Source organism: Manis javanica, chromosome 16 (assembly GCF_040802235.1).
Source record: "Manis javanica isolate MJ-LG chromosome 16, MJ_LKY, whole genome shotgun sequence".
Classification (NCBI taxonomy): domain Eukaryota; kingdom Metazoa; phylum Chordata; class Mammalia; order Pholidota; family Manidae; genus Manis; species Manis javanica.
This window is the reverse complement of record NC_133171.1, coordinates 15,980,229-16,003,982: the sequence shown is the minus strand read 5'-3', so window position 1 is coordinate 16,003,982 and position 23,754 is coordinate 15,980,229. Positions and strand designations below refer to the sequence as shown.

General features: G+C 42.0%; 1 protein-coding gene across 2 annotated transcripts in view; it reads left to right on the top strand.

The window, feature by feature from the left end:
• LOC108389730 (uncharacterized) overlaps positions 1-18,110 on the top strand; it is a 603,223-nt gene extending 585,113 nt beyond the window's left edge. The window contains exons 9-10 of one of the 2 annotated variants that reach the window (XR_012126339.1): positions 17,380-17,524; positions 17,972-18,110. The gene's annotated coding sequence lies outside the window, so the exon portion shown is untranslated. Of the gene's footprint in view, positions 1-6,072; positions 6,410-17,379; positions 17,525-17,971 lie in introns of those variants that run through there. The other variant, XR_012126341.1, reaches the window with a different exon arrangement.
• Positions 18,111-23,754: the final 5,644 nt, after the last annotated feature.

Here is a 23,754-nt window from a genome sequence, read left to right as displayed (position 1 = left end):
AAATGCAGATTTCCTAAGCAAAATAATACTCAAAGGGTGGATAAAGCACTTGGTAAAATTTAATACCTTTCAGGATAAAATTCTTAACAAACACGTAACACATATGTAATGATGGTGTTATCTAGAACTTATAAAACAGTCTATAAACTATTAGAAATAATGTGTAAAGTTAAAAGATCATTTGATATGCTGTAAAAGTAAGCAATTACTATTTAGGAGTAAGGAACCATAGAGAGTAAATTTTAAAAGTAATTACATTAATAATTATATCAAAAACATTAACAAAAATTGCACAATTATTCTCCTCTAAAAGTTGTAATTGTTATTAAAATGAATTATAAAAATCTAGAAGACTGGAGGAAAGTAACGTATTTGTGGATTTGCAGACTCAATATTTTTAAAATGTTACTTCTCCATGAACTGGTATAAAGGTTTGAACCAAGCTGGGGCGGGGTTCCCATGGATACCATATCACTGTCTCTACTGCCATTTTTTTAAATGTGATCTTTCTGTCCCTCCTTGTATAGAAGGTGTTCACTTCAGTCTCCATTCTCCTTCAGGGTGAAATGCTCTGTGTGCAGGTGTAGATTCAGTGTGTAGATGCGAGAAGGTAGGTTCAGGCTCCCTCCATCTGCCCATCTGCCCAGGACTCTCTGTTCACTGATCTTTTTATCCTGCAACCTTGCTTAGCCCACATTTCCTATAACCTTTTTGTTGACGTCGTTCAATTTTCTCCATAAATAATCATACTGTTCATGAATAAAGACAGTTCCATGTCTCCCGTTGCAATCTGGGTGCTTTTCTTCCCTTCCCTTGCCTTACTGCGCTGGCTAATGCCTCCAGTATGATGCTGAATGGAAGCGATGAGAGCAGACCTTCTGGTCTTGTTCCTGATGTTAGGGAGAAAACATCTGGTATTTCTGTATTAAGTATGATGTTAACTGTAAGCTTTTATATTTGCCCTTTATCATGAAGAGAAAGCTGTTATCTTTACTACTGGTGTTGAAAAATTTGATAATGCTGCACCTTGGTGTACTCTTTTCATGTTTTTTGTGCTTGAGTTCTGTTGAGTTTAGATCTGTGGGTTTATGGTGTCTACAACATTGAATGGTTTTTAAGCAAGTATTTCTTCAGATTTCTTTCCTGTTCACCCCTCTCTCTTTTGAGGTCTCCAACAATGTACATATTAAGCTGCTTGAACTGGTCCTACAATTCACTGATTGTCTATTTTTAAATTATTTTTTCTCTATGTGTTTAATTGTTGATAGTTTCTTTTGCTAGTGTTTCATTCTGCAATGTATAATCTTCCATTATTTCTATCTTGCACATTTTTATTTTCATCATTGTAGTTTTGATCTCTAGAAGTTCAGTTAGGTTTTCTTTTTTTTGCAAATTTCTCCTTAACTTTTTGAACATATGCTTTAATATATTTTGCTATTTCTAACATCTCTATAAGTTCTGTTCCAATTGAGAGATTTTTATAAGCATTATGGGTCATATTTTCCTATTTCTTTGCATGCTAATTAATTTTTTTTTATTGGATACTGAGCATAGTGTATTTTTATCTTATCGGCTACTGAGAATTTTAAAAATATCCACACATATTCTTGAGCTTTGGTCTGGGGTGCAATTAAGTTTAAATTGAATCTCAGATGCAATTTAAAATCATTTTGATCAAATCTTGCTTTAAGATATGTTAGATAGGGTAAGAGCAGTATTCAGTCTAGGACAGATTTTCCTCTACTGCTGAGGCAAAATCCTGATGAAGCCTCTACCAAATGCCCTATGAAACGAGGTTTTCCAGTCTGGCTGGTGGTAACAGGCACTATTCCTAGCCCTGTGTAAATGCTAGGCACTTTCGCCTGTATTTCCTTTAGGTGGTTCCTTTCCCATTTCCTCATATGCACACACTGATCCATAGTCAAGGGGAATCTGCTGCAGATTTCTGGAGTTCTATTCCCACAATGCTCTTTTTTGTCCATTACTCTGTCCTGAGACTTCGGGCTGACTTGGACTCCTATATTCTATGCTTATCTCCTCAGTTCAGGGAGTTTTTGAGGGAATTCATCTCTTCCTGTGCCACAGTCTGAAAACTTTCTCATGGCAGTAAACTGGGGTTTTGTAAGGCTTACCTGATTTTTTTTCTTGTTTCTCATTGCCTACGTTGCAGAAACTTTTGTTGCAGATGTTTTGTCTAGTTTTGTGTTTTTGTTTAAGGTAGGGAGGTAAATCTGTTTGCTGTTACTCTATCCTGGATAGGAGTGGAAGTCTCTTTTACTGTTTTTTAGTTACAGATTCTATTTCTACTATTTTAATTATTACTCTAGCTTAGAAACTTCCAAATGCTAAAGTTAATAAAAATAATTTCCATCCTGCTGAATAATAAAACTAAGATACTTTAGTTCCAATTACCACCTTCTGATTTACATACTATGTTATAATACGTATTCAATTCAATCTTGTTTTTATTACCCCTACAAAGTAGATGTGATTCTTGATTTATATAATGTTTGTTGGTATTTACCCCAATGTGTAGCATTTTCTTTTTTCACCATTTCTTCTGGCTTATTTTTTTCCTCTTGTTAAAAGTGGCCTTTAGAAGGAATATTTATGAGGGGTATATTTTGGTAAAATTGTCTAAATGTCTTTACTTTGCCATAACGTTTAAAAGATAGTTTAACTGGGTATACAATTCTAGATCATAAGGTATTTTCTCCTGATATCTTTACAATATTATTTCATTACCTTCTGCCTTTCATTTCTGATTTTTTTCCTTGTATTTTATTTTTTCCCATTATATTGTGTTGAAATGACAATTTCCTTGCATGTATTCCTGTTTGGATTTTCTGAATCTGGGTACCCCAGATTTTCCTCTTTTAAAAAATGGGTATTTATGAGGAAGTTATATGTCAGAAGTTTAAGCTTTAGGTGGAGTCAGAGAGTGGGCTACGGTGGGTGGATAGGGGGGCCTTCTCTGCTTAGACATCCACTTCGACTGCATACCATGTTTTTTTTTCCTAATTATGTTTCTGTTCTGCCATCACAATCCAAGATCTGGCAGCTTTCAAGGAAAGCACTGTTTCCAGAGTTTGTTTACCTCTCTTGATTCACAATTTCACTTTTTTCTGGCCTCGAGGATTTCCTTTGCTTTCCTGCCAATTAAGCAGGACATGTGAAGAGATGTTTACACAACATAGTTTTGGGTAAACCTAAGTGGTTTTTGTCAGGACAAAGTCTGCCTTATTATCAGGAAAGGATAATAAAAAATCAGAAGGATTTGTGTATTCTGTTGGTACACAGGTTTGTTTGCTAGACTGAGGACTCCATCCAGTTTATGTCTGTATTTTAGTTGTTTTTGACAACCACCATACTGCTTGATATAGAACAACCATCAGAATACTTGAGTTTTTAAAGGAGTGTGGCAAGGGAACCAAGGCTGGTGTAACTTTTGAGGAGAAATGAGTGACCAACATTTTAAAATGCAGAGGAGATGTACTGTACAATCAGGAACATTTGAGAGGTCATTGGACATAGAAATTAGGAGGAATATTGTTAGAATGGTTACCTTCCAACAGAATGCAGAAAAAATGAGTAGAAATATAACAGTTAACAGGAAGAGGCAAGCAAGACTGAGGGAGACTGTATCTGATGGAAACTATTTTCTAATTTATTTATAATGTATTCCCCAACTATTACCTAAAAAGGATTAGATGCATTTGGAATATTTAAAAGGATAAAAACTGTTTCCTAGATAGCTTAATTGGAATAGCTGCAGGAGAATTTACAGCAGTGGATAGCTAACATTGACTTTTCTGTGGAGAAAGAAAAAAGAGAAAAGACCTGGGGAATAAGCCCATATGACTCAAAACAAAATATCATCTATACTCTCATTTGTTTACACCTAGTACTCTCATTTGAGAGGCGCAGAGCATCGATCTTTATTATGTGAAAGTCATAATGCCTCCCAGACCACCGTTGGTCTGTTTGGAGCTGTAATTCAGAATACCGAGACAGAAGTGCATGTCTCTGAAGCTAGAGTGGAAATGCACCCATCCCTCCAAGGTCAAGACTGAGTCTGGACTGATTTCCATCCATTTTCAGCTTTGGAGAGCCGGTGGCTGAATGCTGACTTTCAGTCTACACTGAAACTTCATCTCATGGCGCCACACCTGCTGTCAACATGCTAGGTCATGTCATGCAAAAGTAACATAGATTTCTATGTGGAGCAGACCTAGAGAACACTTCTATGATGAGAATTTGTTACAGATTTCACTAGCGTTCCAGGTATAATTACATTAAACAATTTTTCCCAACACTTACTGTAATATGTGAGTTAAATAATGTCCAAGATAGGAGGCATTTTTGAAAAGAAAGTATATATTTTGTGGAGGCTGTTTGCCTCCCTTAGATTTGCACAATTGATTGTGTTAGATAGACAAATCCATAGCCTAGACTCTCCATGAGCTGAGTCACTGAAAGGCAGTGGCCTGATACAAATAGAGTGAAAGATGAAGCTAAGAAGGACCAACAAGACTGGAAGATGCTCTTCCCAAAACGAAACACGAAGTCCAGGGCAGCATCAGTGTCAGACCTTGGATCAGAGAGGAGCTTGGCCCTGAGCTCGGCCTCTGGAATGAATGTGCCAGTCACTGTATGTGTGCCCTGTGTGACACAGGCTTCTCACAAGTGGAGAAAGGAAAGGAATCCCGGCCCAGAGGGTAGGACCCTCTGCAGACAGCATCTTACTCATCAGCACCCCCAGGTTACTGTTTTCTAGCTTTCTCTTTCCAAGCCCAGGTCCAGAGATTGTGCGGATTCTTCTGGGCCCTTGAGGGGTTCTCTCTGCATAGGGGCCCGTATGAGATCCACTTCCCTTTACCAGCCCATCAGTCACAATGCAAGTCCTGTTCCCCATTTGCTCAATGTGTCACCAGCTGGTAACAAGTGACCTCTGTTAGTCAATGCCAGTGTAAGTAATGCCTCTTAAGGAACGCACAATGTTAGGAGTCCTGTAGGGGAAAAGGAGGCTTTCCTAGGAATGTCTGTGACGGAGGTAAGGTTGGGAGCTGGGATTACCCACTGGGAAAGGAAGCACTGGTTGAAACTGGTCTTGTGTCTTTTCTTGTCCTAGACTTTGAGTTGAAGAGGAATTTCTAGTGTTTAAGGATATTGAGCATGTAGTTCATGCCAAACATTGTGTTTACTGCTTTTATACTCTTTGTCTCTTTAAGCCTTGCAAAAACAAGTGACAGAACAACTTTGAGGGGCTCAGCAACATTCCCACAGAGGGTTTAAGCCATGTGTACAAGTAACATAAGTCAAAACATGTTCATTCCCTGGACATAATACACCAACTGTTTCTAGAGTAAAATCAAAAGTCTCTATCATGTCCAAGGTCTTACCTTCCTGGCCCCTGTCTGTGTGTCTGCCCCTGTTGCCTATAGGTACCACCTCCCTGTAGTCACATGGCCTCTTTGCTATTCTTTTAACCTAGCGATTGTGCTCACATGCTGCGCCTCTGCACATCCCAGGCCACTGCTGGGAAGCTCTTCCCACAGGAATCTGCCTAGTCTACTCCAGTTTGCATTCCAATGTCTCCTCCTCCAAGAAGCCTTCCCTGCTACCTTGTATAAAGAGCATACACCACACCAAATCCTTCTGCATTCCTTATTCTGTTTTATTTTCCTTTGGAGCCTTTTCACTCTGTATTATGAGTATGACATTGTATCCTGTCATATCATATTTTATTGTGTTTCCCACTAAAATGTAAGTAAACTCTGTGGGTGGAGGCATTTTATAACATCAGTGCTTAGAATAACATCTGGCACTTAGAAGGCGCTCAATAAATGTCGAATGTATGAATAAATTACATGATTAATTTTTCTCTCCGCAGCCATGTGTACCCTACTTTGATACAGTAGTAGTAATATTGGTGTTTTTCAGCTGCTGCTAATGTTTACTGGGTGCACACCACATTTGAAGCACAAGTTAAATGCCTTTCAAACTTTATTACATTTAATTTCACATACTCACATACAGGCATATGAGTGAGAATTTCTATTATTACCACAGTCTTACAGATGAGATGTGCTATGCTCAGAAAAATGAAGTAATTGGTCACAAGACTAACAAGTGGAGCAGCTGGGGTTCGAAGCCAGGTAAGTCCGACTCTGGAACCCAGGCTCACAGCTGTTGACGGACATGCCCCTGTCGCCTCGTCAATGGCTTTGCTCTATCCACCCTCCTGGAGCGGCTGAGTCAGCCCTGCCCCCGCTGACACAGGTGAGCAGTGGTTTAGAGAACAGGAAACTGCAGCAATACACAGAAGCCACGTTTCTTCTCACTTTCGTGCACGGACTGTTGCAGCCGTGACTAATGGAGAATCTGCTGAAGAAGCAATTGAGGAGGAAAAATATTGAGATACTTCCTGACAACAGTAATCAAAATAACATGTTCAGCAGCAAATTCAGAAGGAAAGTATGTAAAATTCACATTTGGAAGTGTGAGCGATATTTGGATGAAATCAGAATCCTTTGGAAATGAACTTGAAATTAACCCACAGGATTTTAGCCCAGGTGTGTTTGACACACGCAGACTCAGTTAAAAGACTTCGGATCCAGATTGTGAGCACTTTTAATCTACGTGAGTGTAATGTAATCTACATAACTAAGGCACTCACTTCAGCAAGTATTTCCTCATAAATAATGTACAGGTTTGAAGATGACTGTTCTCAGGTATTGAAGCAAATTTCAATATATTTTACTTAGACTGAAAATAGCACTGACATTCTATTTCACTGAAAGGGAAAAACCATCAAATCATAATGTAACTACTGAACTCATAAAAATTGAGTGTGTGTGGAATGACAGATACCAAGCAGAGGCTGGTACTCATACATTTTTATCTCAAGTCTATTGTTTTAAAATATGAGAGTATTTCCATAGAAGACTCCCATTTAGCATTTTGCTGATTACTTACCAGCACGGCAAAAAGGGAACTTAACTTTTTTACTCTGTTCGCTCCTGAAACAACATGAAGGACATTTCCCTTCTGGGAAACTAACCAGTTCAAGAAGAGAGACTGACAGATAATGCCACTTGGAAGTCCCCAATAAAACAGCCAGCCACCAGGATCCCCCCGCAGTGCAGACCGCCCCAGAACGAGCCTCACGCCCACTCGAGACCTTCTGAGCATCAGTTCTGGGCCTCATTCTGGAACAAGGGCAGACAGACATCACTAGCAAACACATGAGGGAAAGACTCCAACATGGACAGCAGAGACCAAAATAAACAGAAAAAGAAATGTGCTTGAAATCAACACAATACAGACAGGAGAACATTTCAAAAGAACCGGACACCCGGTTTTCTTTTAATTGCAGAGCATTATGCAGTGCAACTATTATTAGGTTTTTCTGAGGGCATGAAAAGTTTATGAAGTAGCCTAAAGCAGGAACTCAGGCACAGAGGGAAATAAGATATTCCTAGCTTTAGATACTGGCCCGTCTGGAACTACTGCGCACTGAGGTCAAGTCCTGCAGTGGTCTGTGATGACAGCAGTCACCATGGCAGCGACAATCAAGAGGAAAGGCAAGATGAGAGCATTTTTAGCCATAAACTCCTGGAAGATGGGGTTCGGGTCAGTTCGTTATGCACTCCCTGTACCTGTAAATGCTCAATGAAATTCTGTGACACTGAACTGAAACCACCCTACATTCACGGAGTTCAGGTTCCAGGGGCAAAGCTCCTAAGTTGAAGAGACCACGAGAGCCCAAGGTCTCTCTTCTCAGGGCCTCTGCTGCAGCAGCAGAAGGAGCCGGGAACAGTCAGGCTCGCCGGGGCCCTGGTTTTGACAACAGTCGTGTCGGGTGGGGGGGCGTGAAGTTGGCCTTCTGCTCTCGCCTTCAGCTTCGGCACCAGCTCCCTGTTCTCCAGAGGTCCCGTGGGGACCGCGGGGGTTTGATCACAACTGTCTCTGAACAGTGTTTGTGATCCAAACAGCTGCATGTGGAATGAGAGGGAGAGGACTCAGCTAATGACCATTGTAGAAATAATTATTTTTCATGTATTTTAAAGATTCTTAGCTTTAAACTTAAAATGATCCAAACTTTATATAACTAGGGATTTCCTCTCATCACTCAGGAAGATCAAACCACTGCACAGAAGACATCTCTGTGACACTAGTATTCAATCACACAAGTTGACAGTTACAACAAAGGTTAATTATAGGGTGTGTATTGTAAACATTTACATTTATATTTATGTACAGATACACATGCATACATATATAAACAAACATTCATGCATATACATATACATATACAAACATACATACACATATGTATAATTCATGTAGTTCATGGGCTTGACCCAGAGAATATTTGGTCTTATAAACAGCTTTATTGCTTTAGTGGTTAATTAGGTTCTGCTTGCCTGTGTGTGGCATTAACATAAATTGGTAGAGAAAAGCACCAGGTGCATTCGATTAAAAAAGCTTTAAAGAAAGATATCATGTTTTACCACTTGGTTGCATTTTAAAATACATATACCAGGTTTATTCCAATGTCAGGGTTGCAATAAATGAAAGTCAAGTTGACTTAAAACATACACGTCTGGTGGGTTAATCTTCCTGTCTCCCGATTTCCATGCCCTCCTTGAAACGGCTGAGTCTTTCGTCTGTAGACTTACCAGTGCCTGTGGTAAAGCCTGAAGCTGCTCTTCTGGGCACAGTGCAAGAGCCACATGCTTTTCTTCACTTAGAATGTTATGAGTCTGAGTCACGCTAACTCCTGGAAGTAACAGGCACAGGACCAATGACAGTTATTATTTCTGTAAAATGGCTCTGTGGACTTAGGTGTAGCATGAAAAAGAGAGACTGAAGCAGAGGCATTAAATAAATTGTGAGCCTATGTGGGAACGACTTGCCTCTTGTTAGTATCACTCACTGGCTCTTGGACTGTATCGTGAACCCCTAGGAAGGGCCCTGAATAGCATCAGGGCCCTGAATAGCATCTGATGCCCTGAAGGGCATCAGAGGTGTATTAGAGCATTATGCAGTGCAGCTATTATTAGGTTTCTCTGAGGGCATGAAAAGTTTATGAAGTAGCTTAAAGCAGGAACTCAGGCACAGAAGGAAATAAGATATTCTTAGCTTTAGATACTGGATTTCTCTGGGAAATGAGTCAGTACTGATCCAACTAGTTGTTGCTAATACGTCAAAAATATTTCTTTAAGTGCCATGCAGTAGTTACAGTCTTAATATTTCTTAGGGGACTTAGATACATGCACATATTTTCATCTCCTGCATCAGCATCTCCAAAACTAAATGATTCCTAAGATAAGTTCTTTCATGAAACTGCTAGGACCTCAATCAAATAGTTTTCTCTCAATATCCCCACTTGGTTATGCACCCAGAGCTCTACAGTTTAACACACTGTCTTTGTATCCCTCAAAATCACTTATGGAAGGGACATAAAATACATCTTTAAGGCACCAAATAAAGTGAATCTGTAAAGAAGTTAAAATTCGTATATTTTTTGTTCATTCAAATCTTATTCCTTAAGAAAAATCTCAAATCTTGCCACTCCCAAAAAGTCTCCTGGATTGTTGATGTATAAATATCAAGTTTTCATATTTATTAGAATCTGCTTTGTATTCTCTAAATATTTCATGCACAGACTCTTTCCTCCTCAATTAACTTGCAAACTGCTAAGGGAACAGGTATGCGTGACTTTGTATAACTTCCTGATACCTGATTAAGATGTTATAAATTCATGTTTCCAGACCTTCCTTTTCTGATCCAACATATGGCAAATAGCAGATAAAATATAAAAGATTCATTTAAATGACTTGGAAATACTAAATGTACCAATACACTGGAAATGGAATGAAATGCAAAATGTGAAGAGAAGCTAACACTGCAGGTCTGTGGAGACCTGGGTAGAAGAAGGTAAGGTCCCTTGAATGCAGTGGACACTAGAGCTGGTCTCAGTGCTGTGTGGTGGGGGGCCTCCTGACACTGGATGTAGAGCTTAGAAAAGCCCTTATTTGCTAACTGTGGGGACATGGTGTTTATAGTGGTGCCTCCTAGGGGGGCGCAAAGCAGCAGACGGTCCCAGCAGGCAGGCAGCCTTGAGCCAAGCTGCCACTTGGCAGCAGGAAGTGACATCATGCCAGATTGAATGAAAATTAAAGAAAAATGTCAGCAGTGGTTTTAATATAAGTATGTTGAGAATCTCTGAAAGGATGGAGAATTTAATAACTCCATAAGAAGAGTGAGAAATTATGAAACCAAAATAGATATAAATGAAATCATGAAGGGTAGATATAAAAAATTAGGAATTCTTAAAGTGAAAACTAGTATTTATATGATAACTGGGATACTCTTTAATCAGATACAGAATAAATGCAAATTCAGTTATGAAAAATTCTACAGAATGTGTAACATAGTTGGTAGAAATTTAACACATACATGAGACATGGGCTATAAATCATAATAATTTAATATACTTATACATATAAGTGTTCCAGAAAAATAATTGAGGGGGTGTCTGAGAGAATATTTTTAAAAACACAAGAGTCTTCTAGAATTGAGGACAGACATGAATTTGGGGTAAAAGTTTCCACCATGTATCTATCATAATAAATAGAAAAAAGCCCTTATATGCCTTTGTGAAGCTGCAGTATATCAAGGATAAAGGAAAGACTTGATAGTTTTAAAAAGAGAAAGACAGGGCACCTCAAGAGGAGTCAGCCCTGCAGTGATGGACGCTGGAGGCAGTGCAGTGATGCTGTCACACTGGAAGGAATACAATTTTAAACATGAATTATATACCCAGCTAATATACTCTTTGATTGTGAGGTGATATTTTTAGCTATAGGAAGCTCAGAGAATTTATCTACTACCCCATATCCTCACTAGCACAATTACTAAGTGACATGTTTCTTTATTAAAAGGAAGACTGCATAAGAAATTAATGATAAAATGTGTGAATAAATCTAATATACTAATTAAAAAAAATAACCATTATGAAATCATAAAAGTAGAATTTTAGGCAATTGCAAATGGGAGTGTTAGGGGTGTTTAGAACACTCTGAGGTCTTTAGATTTGGTTAGAAACATGTGTAGTCATATATGTTAAACAATAATGTTAGAGGAAGAGACTCACCAAACCAGCAAAGGAGAAGAACCAATATGAGGATGATAACGATCATGATACTGACCTTATCAATCCACAGGAAGATAGAACAGCTTGGAGAAAAAAGACCCTACTAAGGCATGGTGAATCAGAATCCAGAATGAGTTGGTAGACACAGAATTCACCACGAAATGTTAAAAAGATCAAATTCTCTTAATAACGGATTGAAAGCTATCTGCTCATATACTGGTTTCAAGGGTAGAGTTAAGATGGCAAAGAAGATTAAAAAGCTCTAATAGTCAAATGCCAATCAAAAAGGCCGCTGCAGCAGGCTAACACCAAGTAGAATTTAAAGCAAGAGCCTTCAATAGGGCAATGTCACTCTAATGAAACAAGTTCTCATAGAAGTAAAACAACGCAAAAATAAAGAATATGTAGGTGCCTAACAATAGAGCCTTGAAATGTACAAAGCAGAAACAAACTTAATGTAAAGGAAATTGACAGACCTAGAAATAACATGGAAAATTTTGACATTTTTATCATAAATAGATAAAGCACACAGAATATTAGCAAGTATATGGAAATACTGAGCAAAACAATAAACTTGCTTGAGTATATAGTGTATATATAAAAATAATGTGTAAGTTATAAAACCAGTCATGAATACTATTTCAAAATATATCAAAGAATGGATATAACAGACCACCTAGCAGCACCGTTGGCTGGAGGGTTCTGTGTCGTGTCATCGTCCCCGCAGCACCAGCTCTCTACTGCGCACACACCGAGCACTCGGATATCGCATAAACTGAACTGCTGTCCTAAAAGACACACTAAATTGCGGATTTTACTTTTCACCATTTTCTACATATGCAGCCTAAAAACTCCCTGTCATGTCACAGGAGTCCTGTAAAGCAGTGAGAAGAAAAAGCAGAAAAATGAACAAAACCAAATTAGTCTCTTTCACAATTTAAAAAAGTTAATATGCTTTCATTTTTTTCAGTTATATTGAAAGTGTGTAAAGCAACTAAAATGAGTAAAGACAAAACTCTATTAACTACTCCAAAATTATAGTTGTTTAAAGTGTTATTAATCATTATTAATACTAATTTTCCAGTTTAACACTTAAGCATTTTGCAATTTATCTGTCCACAGAAAACTTTATTATTACTAACAGAGAAAAAAGCTTGGTCACCCATGAGGAACTAGACAGCTGCTGATAAAATTATCAGAATACATGTCCTTCGAAAACTCTTTTAAAAATTCTCTTACATAGTTAGAGTTTATAGTTACAAATATCTAGGAGAAAAAGAAAGGCTGGCCGTTCCAAAAAGCAGCAGACATTTTATCAGTTATATTTATGTTGGAGACTGTGTTTATGCCAACACTCCTGGATGTGTGGCTAACCTCATTTTATTATTATAAATGTTTGTCCATCATATATGATCAGGATAATTACTCTTCTGCTGACACACATTTTATTGTAAGAAACAGAGGTTCACTCAGACACCCCTAAGATTAAATCAGCACCTTCATTTCACCCTAAATTGCATCATCGAAAGCAGATACACATTTGACCCACTGTTTTTAATGTAAGGATACATGTAAACCCAACTCAAATTGCAGGGAAAAGCTTGGGAACTGAAGGTGCTCTAGGGACTGACAGCTTCCTCTATCTCCTTTTCCTGACCCTCTGTGACCCATGACATTTCCGCTTTCTTAATATTTTTGTCTCCTCATTGTCTCTTAGCCAGCTTCTCTGGTTGGTGACAGGTGGTGTTTCCTCAGTGACTGTGCTCACAATGAGTAGGTGGGCTGGCAAAGAAAAAGTGGGGGTGGGGGCAAAGTAGTATAGAAAAGTGCTTTAAGAATGAGTTGAGAAAATAGACGTGAAGTGTTTCTATCAGCATGTTCATGTAAGTGCTCAATAAATTGTAGTTAAAAAGGAGCAGCTTCATTGTAGCTTTACTTATTCTGAATATATTCTCATTATGGTCACACCTTGACAAGCAGTACTAGAGAATGGGTTTTTGTCATCTGAGTTCGAAGAGCAAAGATGAGAAGACCATCCTGTTTTTTTTCTTTATTGAAGTATCTTTGATACACAATCTTTTTTTAATTGAGGTATCATTGATATACAATCTTATGAAGGTTTCACACGAGCAACATTGTGGTTTCAACATTCACCCTTATTATCAAGTCGCATCCCCCCATTGCAGTCACTGTCCATAAGCGTAGCAAGATGCTATAGAGTCATTATTTGAGGAGACTATCCTGTCTTATTTAAATATTTGTTTTACAAGTATCCACAATTCTACATTTTGTCCTAGAGTTTCACAATGAAGAGTGACCAAAGAGACAAGTGCTAGCAAAGTGTGTGAAGTGTCATTGTCTGTGCTATACAGGACATTTCACTGAGGCTTTTAGAAGTGTGTTTTCATGACCAGCCCTGCTTTAAAAAGGAACAAACTACGAGAGGGAGAGGCATTGCTTGTTGGAGATCTCACTGAGCTCAGATGATGGCTTACGAAAGTTATGTAGAGATTTTTACTGCTCTGATAGTCTTTTACTTGGTCTCTATTTCATGGTTTATGAGTTTCTGAATTTATATAAAGCCAGCAAACTCCCTAGAGTACTTATGTAACTTCAACAAATGATATACATTCCCTGGTATAGAAAAACCTAAATTTTTCTGATGGTTAAATATATCTTTCCTAGTGTTTAAAAAGACAAAACCATTCACTTCCAATAATTCTTTGGTGTGGAAGATCACTACCAACTCAATACAAGTTATCTTTAACCAAAATTAAGTGAAAAATTAAAGTCACTTTGTAATGATGAAATAGAAAAAAAACTGATTCATCAAAATTATGGTCCATCTCCAAACACTGTTTTCATAAATTCAAAATTCAGCATCTTTGTTTAAAAATTCTCTCCTTTTCATTATCATGCCCATTGTAGATGCTTTTGTTAAAAGGAAATGGCATAAGTCACTTAATACCAAATATTAGTATTTTGGTAATTATTTTGAAAGGAAGAGTAAGAGACAACAGAGGTGACCTCTGAGGTCACATCAGCAAAAACGTTAGCTTGGCTTTCTTAAACCTTTGGCCATTTTAACCATTTAACGAGGTCTTCCTGCGATGGCGGAAGTGCAACATTGAAGCCGCAGAGCTGACCTCCGCGCTCGCTGCGGACACAGCATCGTGCATCACGAGTCTCTCAAAAATGTGTCTTTTTTATGTGTAGAGCACATCCTTTCCAAAAAATAAGAAAAAGGACATGATCATAATAAAATTAAAGGAACATTGGCAAATTGTCAAACTAAATTTATAGCCAGAAACAATTTACGGGGCAAAAATACAGTAACAAAAAATATGTAAAATATAATGTAAAAATAGATTGCCCTTTTAACGACACAGAGCTAGTACTGGCTATTTTAATAGTATTTGGTAATAGTAACTGAACACTTAATAGATGCCAGGCAACATGTTTAACACATACTGTTCTGTTTTTCTCAAACAGCCTTTCTCTCAAATAGGAGATATATTTTGTTCTGTCATTTCACTTTACTTCATATTGTAAGCATTTTCCAGGTCAACAAATTATATGTTAAAAACCTTTAAGACACAAAATATGGCCATCTAATTATGTAATTATGTAAATGGCCCATCTTATATGCACTGAATCCCCAATTACTGAATACTCACCAGCATTGGTAACTTGTTTAAACTTTGCTAATTACATAGATTAAAAAAATAACTCATACATTTTCATGTGGGAGAGCTTGGATATATTATCATGCAAGATTCAAATTTTTAAAATATTCATATATTGAAACACATTTTATTTAAAATAATTTTTTCCCAAAGAGCATTTTTTAAAATCTTCAGGCCCCCAACACATCAGTGTAATGAAATATAATTATTCTTAACCAACTACTTTTATTAATTTTATAGTGGCAGTTTTATTCCCAGGGCCACTAAAGCAGCAGTTTTGCAAACAATTCTGATCTGTCCAGTTGCCCCTCCTTTATGCCACCCCATAGCATTAACGATTGGTCAAGGGGGGCCAAATTGCAGGGACGCAATAACCACTTGCAAAGCCTATACCCTCGTCTCTCCCTCCCCAAATCCCATCACCAAAGGCAGGTACAGATTTGACTCACTCTTCAAGTTGATAATGATGCAGCTGCTTGGGAACATCCCTTAAATTATCCATTAGCTCCCGGACATCCCCACTGATAGTGAGTTTATGTCCAAGCCAGTAACCCCTTGGGTTTCAGAAATCCTGAGGCATTCAAGGTTAAGCGGACCCTGATGAAACACAGAGGTGGCAAAACAGAGAGGTAGTGCACCTCCTGTGACTTTTAAAAAAGGATACCAGGGGGATTTTCTACCCATGGTAGAGGTGGGGAAAGGTCATTAGCTGTATAATTATGTCTGCTAGAACATTAAAAAAAAATGTCTTAGCCCAAATATCAATCATGTATAAACATTTCTGTTGTTTAAGCCTAGAGGCAGCTAATATTTTTTAATGAAGACAAAAACACATAGAAAATAATCACATTACTTTAAATCATAGTTTATACCAAACTAATTGAATTTAAAACTAATTAAACAAGAAACCATCAGTTAGGTATCTCTCCTCTCTCCCACAATTACGTTGTTTTAGTGTCCATGTTTCTAATTGTTGCCAAGCCGCTTTTAAACCTATCATTAGTTTTCCAGAAAAGGAAACTAGGAAGTGTTCCTTGTTTGGGTCTAAGGGGGCTTTGATAAGTACGTTGCTGCTGAAAGTAGGGCCTTTTTACAAATAGGTGTTCTTGGTACATTTAATTTTGAAAACATCCTGACTTGTGAGAGTCATTTGAGCTCATGGACAGTCATTACCGGAAATTCACAGGTGCAGTTGCCCATGACGGCTTTGTTTGTATCAGAGCCAAATCTAGATCTAACCAAGTCGCCACCAACACCACTCCCCTGCTCTCACTTTAAACAAAAGAGACAATAAATTTAAAAGCAACGAGTTTCAAGGGTACAAGAAGCCACAATCACATTTAATTATGTCAGTGAAGATGCAGGTATAAAAGGAATGCGGTGCCTGTGAAAGTGTGTCTATCTCACCCCTCAAACCCATTTGGCTTGCACCACTTTCTTCTCGTGCTCCCTTTTCTAGAATAAGCTGCCTTTAGGTGGTAAGTTCAACTGGGGAACACTGCTGTGGGTAAAATTGCAGTATTTCCAGAATCTCTCGCCTGGCTTTAGTGAATCTCCATATTGACAGGTGTTTCCATGGGGTGGAGAAAAGTGGTCCATCTCCATATCAATAGGCAATTACAAAGGCCAGCGAAGGACCAGAGAGGCTGGGTGGAATTTTTTGCTCTGGTACTGCATCTGGGCTGAGACAGACATGGGAAGTTTGCTTGTAAGCAATAAATGCATTTCTTAAATTTATTTCTCCCTGTGACTGATGTCGGTTTCAAAGGTATTTTGCCCCGGGATTTCCTTTTCCCGGAGTTACAACTGTTTTTTAAAAATAATACTCCTAAGTAAGAACAACTTTTATTTCGTTCATACAGAAGTCCTGCTGGATGTGTGATTCCATAGGAAATGGGGAATTCAGCCGGCAGGGGGCTTTCTTCTTTCTCCAGTGCCCTTTTCTTTGGCTCTAACCCTCTGACACACTTTTCCCTCCTTTAGCCTAATAATAATAGCCTAATCCTACACATAATGAAATTCTGCTTCACCATTAGTACAGCATGGGCTTCCCGACCCATTGTCTAGCCTTTTGTACCTACAGTGCTCCTCAGAGAAATTCTAAATATTACTTGAAACACAGTAAGATCATATAGCAGAGGCTCGGAAAGATTCTGTCGACTCCCAGCCTTACAAGGCTTGTAAACAAGTGAGGGATGCCCCGATTCTAGTATATCCACTCTTTCTCCTGTTGGCTTACTAACCGCACTCCCACTGATTTCTGCTGGAATCCCTTCAGAGTTAGGTAAAGATCACATCATTTAGCTTTTCAAGACTAGCTTGCATTTCTTTTCACGTAGTCTCTGGTGCTGTATGTCTTTAGAGTAAATGTTAAAGCCCAGCCCATTGGCACCACACGGTGCATTAGTGGGCAAAGGACAGAGATAGCAAAACGATGCACCTTTGTGTGACAGAATTTCTATCACCCTCTGCAGATTTAGATCCTTCTCTACTGATCTTTTGCTTCCATTTCCTTACTTTTTGTTGCAGGTTTTGGCAGGTTTTTGGTTATTTGCTCAGCCCTCAAAGCCCCAAATGCCCTCACATCAGCTGCTCACCTGCTGCGGTTCAACTGCCCAGTAACAGTCTCTCGCGTTGGCTATGCCAGCCCGGCCCCTCTCCCTGGGATCACACAGTAAGAGCCACTGGTTTTTAGTTTGCTTGTAATTTCAGACCGACGGGAGGGCCTAATACCCATTCCGGACATGCCAACCGGACGGTCTCCTCCCTGGCCAACTGGGCACGTGACCCGTGCACAGGCACAGCGCCCTGCGGAGGAGGAAGGCTGCGTCTGCAGTTGGGACCATTACAGGACCCCACGCTCCTTTTTCCTGTGGGTCCGGCCACCGCCTACGGCCACTATGCGGCTCTGGAGTCATGGCATTTATGTGACACCGAGAGAGGGAACGTGCCAGATGCTGCTGCTTCGTAGCGCAGTGTCACATCGGGAATGAAGTGGTGGTGAAACTGTTGGTATTTTCAGACAGATAAACATTCTAAGAAATGGGAGTGACAGAAAAGCTAAAAGAACTTGTTTATAATGATTGAGTGCATCCTATTATAACTTCTTTCTCCCGAGCAGGTACCCACCACCGGGGGTGTCCAGTGTCCAGTGGGTCCTTCCTGCACAGAAACAAACCCGGAGGCTATGCAGGCCGACCCTCGCGGTGCCCCTATGTGCCGAGCGCCGATCCTCCCGGGTCCCCTGCGGGCCGCGCGGGTCACACTTGGAAGGCCGTCCGCCAGTCACGCCCATGGGCGACGCTGGAAGGCCTTTGTACAGCGGTGTGTCCAGGGGCCCAGGCCTTGGGGTGCGGCTCCCGGCCGGCAGCTCCGATGGGGCGCAGCACCGTGACAAGCCCGGCACCCTGAGCCTCTCTCCTTGGAGCCGCCTTGGGCCACGACGACACTCTGAGTCCGTGGCCTGAGGAACCCAGGCCCCCAGCACGTCGGCGGGAGCAGAGCTTGGTTCCTACGGTGTGGAGCCTCCCGCGCAGAGCAGGCCTCGCCCCGCCACCAGGGCGGCTCCTGGGCCTGCAGGCCGCGTGCCGACACCGCTGTCCCGAGGGGCGCGCGGCCCGGCCACGGACCCAGCGGGCCCCAGAGCCGCCACCTCCATGCCGCGCTGCCGTCGGCGCAAGTACCGGCGCGGGGACCTGGTGTTCGCCAAGGTCCGGGGCTACGCGCACTGGCCCGCCCGGGTGGGGCAGGCGGCCGCGGCCGGCCGCTACCGCATGTTCTTCGGCACCCACGACACGGCGCTGCTGGGCGCCCAGCAGCTGCTCCTGTACAAGCAGCACAAGCAGCGCCTCGGCAAGCCTGGCAGGCGGCGCGGCTTCAGCGAGGGGCTGTGGGAGATCGAGAAGGACGCCGCCGTCCGTGCCGCCGGGCCCGAGCCGCCCGACGAGCAGCGCGACGGCCCGGCGGCCGAGCCGCTGCTCGTGCTGCTCGTGACTGTGGAGGACGCCGCCGCCGCCGCGCAGCCGGGACAGGAGGGCGACGCCCACCGCCTGGAGGCCCCGTAGCCGCCGCCCCCACCGCGGCCCTCCCCGGGCCCGGAGGGTGCGTCCTGGGCACCCCCCTGGACAGGAGCCGGGCGCCCGGGAGTCGGCGGCCCTGCTCGGCCTGGTGGCTCTGCCCGTGAGACGGAAAGGCGCCGCACCGTCGGTCCCTCGTCCCCGTTTCGACCTCGGGGCCACGCTGCAGGTCCGGGGAGACCCTGGCCAACCCCATTCCTGCTCCCCAGCGCTGTAGGGTCACCCACAGGCAAACACTACCCAGGCAAAAGAAAAGGCGCATAGTTCAGGAAACCTTTTTAACCAAAGGATTTTTTAAAATGCAGACCCAGCCCCAGGCCTCCGCCGCCAGCCCCTAGCTCGCCATCGCGCCCCCGTCCACGAGGTGAACCGGGAGGACCCCTCTCCGCCGGGGGCTTGATGACTCCGTGCGGCGTCGATTCTATCCACACCTCCGACCTGCCCTCAGCATTGTCACCAGACCTGCTGTGTGACTGTCGGAGAAAACAGGGAGTGCGGCCCAACCGCCTCTCCCGAGACCCCCTGCCTTTCTTCACCTTCGTCCCGCCCCCGCCCTTCTCCCCTGGGCTCCGGGGGAAGTCTGTCTGCTGCAGCTTTGGCAGTTTAGATCTGAACTGTTTCAATTGTAGGAAATAAAACCTGTTGATGAACGAGATGTCAGGCGTGTTCCTGTGGTTTCTGAAGGACGTTCTGGAACGTGATGCTGCTCTTGCCTTCTGTGCATGTGTGTTAAAAGCAGCCACTTGTACAGGGACGAACATATGTTAGGGCCCCTACTCTTCGTCTGCAGTAGGCCCCCCAGAAGTGTTTACAGGACAGACTGGGACAGCAGCTGAGTCTCCAAGGGCCGCGTGCTTTGCCCAACAGTAGATCTGGAGACTGGGGTGACCTTCACACTCTATCCTTCCACACAGTTTACACAGAAAAAGGCAGTTGCTCTAAATTCCTAGCTCTCAAAATCTGTAGTATCTGCCAGATACTTTGGGTCTTTGAGTGCTGGGGATATTCACAGGCTGGGTTTCGGGTTCTGCGATCACCAACATTGCCTGCATGCAGACATTTGGTGAATCCTGGCCTCCTAGTGTGACATGCCATGCCTGGCGGCTGAAGATAATCCTTTCCAACACGCCCGTGTGCGACGGCATTTTACTCCAAGGCATACAAGCCACATGGTGGTCTGATTTTCAGTTACTGCTGTGACATCAGACTGATACTAGGGGTTACTGTTGAGTGAATGTTTACCATGTGCCAGAAGAATGGCCTCATTCAGTCTTTGAAATAACCTGGCAAGGTAGGCATTCACATTCGAACTTCCCATTGGAAGGGGCTCCGCCTCCAGAGGTCGAGTGGCTTTTCTTGGACTTCACAGAGCGCTCAGGATTCAAATACAGGTGTTACTGGCTCAAGCCTAAGCTCTGGCCCCTGAACTGCGCATTCAAAAAGCCACTAGCCATGAAGTCAGAAGTTAACCAGATTGCTATTTTAGTAATAACAAGGATTATGAGGGCAGTTACACTGAGTCTCCAACCTGAGCCAAGCAATATGCTATGTTTTACACATAATGTCTCCCCAATTAGGTACCTACTTTTATCTCTGTTTTAAAGCTGAGGGAGCTGAGGTTCAGAGAGATCAAGGAATTTTCCCAAGGTCAGACAGCCAGTAAATGAGCTTTCAAAGGCAGGTATTTCTCATTCTAAATCATAGACACTTACCTTATTGTATTTTATTGCTTCCTATTAAAACTTCTATTGAATAAAATGGGAATACTTATTCTCCTCTGCTATTTTGAAGTGAACATTTAGAAGTTCGTATGGCAAAGAATATATTAACAAACATTGCTAGTGGGTATGTAAAAAAACCATTTGGGGCACCTGACCATTGCTTTGTCATTAAATGACTTCAAATGATGGGGACAATTGCACATTCAGTATTTTTCAAGAAGTGTGTGACTACAGGAAGTTGAAACATGGGTCTATATATTTGCCTCTGGCAGGCATGCGATTATAATAAGGTTGTTATGGAAACACATCCTCTGAAATGATTCAATAACCTGAAAGGTAGAAAATGAAATCACTACCATGTGAGTCCTTCTCTTTGTATTATTTCTTTCTTCCATTTTTGTTTCTAATGTTAGGGATAGAAAAGTTGGTGTTTATAAGAAAGCATCACGTATATTTGCCTTGTCAGTGACTCTAGTATGGTAGTGAAAATGGTAATACAACTAGGAGCATATCTAAATAATGATTACGGTGAATAGACACAAAACCCAGTAAAGAGAGGGAAGCATGGAATCTGTATGCTCAGCCCTATTCTATGCAGCAGACCCTATTTGTACGCTATTTTGGCCAAGAGATATTACTGTGTGGACCACAAAAAGATGCTGTTTTGTAAAATTCCTTTGGCTAAAATTCCCTGTAATTCCTGTGCCGGTTTTGTTTCTGTCTGAACAACCTATGCCTCAGTGACCAAGTGACTGGCCAGTGGTTACCTTACTGAGCGAAGAGCTCCACTTGCCTCTTGCTAACTTAGTGTCAGAGGTACTGGATGTGTGCATGCTTGTTCTGCAGGCTGGTGGAAGTGCCCCGCGTGAATGTATGCCCGTCACATTGCCGGTGATTTGCAGACATGCTCAGCGCACTGGCTTCTGGAGTGTCTGGTGTTTCACACGAACCTCACAGGGCATGTCACTTTGGCAGGGGACTTCATCATGGAAGGTTGTAAATTGTGTTTCTTTTAGCACCCGTCTCCTCTGTGAATTCTCATCAAAGGTGCAGACTCTTCACTGTGGCTCTTACCTCCACTTTATGTTGCCTGAAAATACAGTGGGTAGTCAAGGCACACAGGGAACCTTCCACTTACCTTGCTGGCAACACTTTGGCCAAAGAAAAGCTGCTGCTGTGCCTTCCGTGTACAGGCGCTGCTCCTCATGTCTAGAGAGAACCGCCGCTCTTCTGGGCCTTCCAGCCCCTCAGCATAGGAGCCACCACCGTGTGTTCCTGCGGCACTCCATGCTCACACTGATTCTACTCTAATTTCTTTATTTTTCACTCTTCCCCTAGACTGGAGAAGAAAGAAAATATGTTTCATTAATATTTTATTCCCATTCCCAAAACATGCCATAATAAGCACATAATAGATATTTTCTAACTGCTTGAAAGTCAGTTACCAATACTCCTTATAATCATGATGCTGGAGTAGAAGTCCTGTGAGATACTGAACACATTCTGATGCTGAAAACAGGAAGGTGGGGTCAACTGGCCCGTGGACAATGGTGCATGCAGATGGGGCGATTTTCTACCCAGGCAAGTAGCTTCCTATCTTTGGTAATTTGAAGAACATTGACCATTCTCACAGACCCAGAGAAATCTCCCTTTTGATGCCAAGGCAATGCTATTTATTTCTCCCAGATTTTCCCGCATTTTAAGGCTCTTGTTAGTCAAACCCCATATGGAGCATCATTTTCCTAGTGCCTGGGTCCCAGGTAGACAAGAGAACATTCCAGTTGCTGCCTTCTTCACACAGGAGCCAGGAATTAACCACTTAGTCAAATAATGTACAACATAAAGCATAAGTATGCCAAAGAGAACCTGGATCTGCCATTCCTTCAGCGTCATACAAGATAGACACCTCACCTGGTACAGACATTTCTCAGGACTTAATGTATTTAAAGGAGCAGGATTTCACCACACAATATGTCCCCAGTCTCATCAGCCAACTGTTGGGCTGTATGAATGACTTATCCTTCCCATTTCCGGTGGAAGAATTGACTGTATTAGACTTAGAGATCTCTAAAACGGTAATTCTGACAGCAGGCAATTTTCTCTTTGCAGTCTGATTTACGAGCAAACTTCAACCTCTCTGAAGTGGTCCTGAGGATGCTAAAAGATGCAGAGAAAAGATCATGGCAAAGGCTCATAAGCTGATCGTGGGCTGTCCTGGTCCTCAAATGGCCAAATCTCTGGCATGGAGTCCAGTGGAAAACAAACTTTACCTACTTCCCGCCCTGGTGTGTCCTCAGGGCCTGAGGACTGTGGGTCATTTGGTGAGTGTGTTTCTGTCTCATTTTCACCATTCTGAGATGAGTTCTTTCTGCCCAGAAAACTAACAGCTCCATTCCCTTCTTGCCTAACGTGCTTGATCAGAATTGGGCACCGCTCCAGTGTGTTCCAGTAAGAACCTGGTTTCCCCTTCACAGCATCTACTCCACTCTCCTACTTTTGGTAAAACAGTAAAATCCCTTTACTGGTTTGTGTGTCTGTATGGACAGAAGCTCGGATCATTCCGCTGATTCCAAGGATCCCGCAAAGTGCCGGTGCATGCCCAGCACTCCATGATGGTTGTTAACGTAAGAATGAATGACTCAGTTCTGCCCCCCACTCCACCCCAGCCCTCGGAGGGGAACTTGGGGACTGTTGTCTTGCCTAGTAAAATGCAGTAATGGGAGTCTAAGGACTATTTAAAAATGTGTGTATAACGTTGATTCAATAAGATCATTTTGTTATGTACAGGTAGGTGTTGGTCTCATAAAGGAACAAACCTTAGCAAGACTGAAGCTCAAGGAGGTTAAAAGATAGAAGAGACTGTCTGAAGTTGTCTTCTGAATCTGAGTGTGAGTAAGCATATGACACCCAAAACCCAGTTCCTGAATCTGTGAGTCGTCCTTAAAGAGCTGACAGCTCCTCAGCAGCGGCCGGGTGCAGTGGCTCTGGGGCTGCCGGACTCAGCAGCTCCTGGCCCCGCTGTTAGGAGCTGTGTGGTCTCAGTGTCCCTCAACCAAAAGTCGTGATTGATGACGCATGAAACACGTTTGTTGTGGGAAGCAAACAAG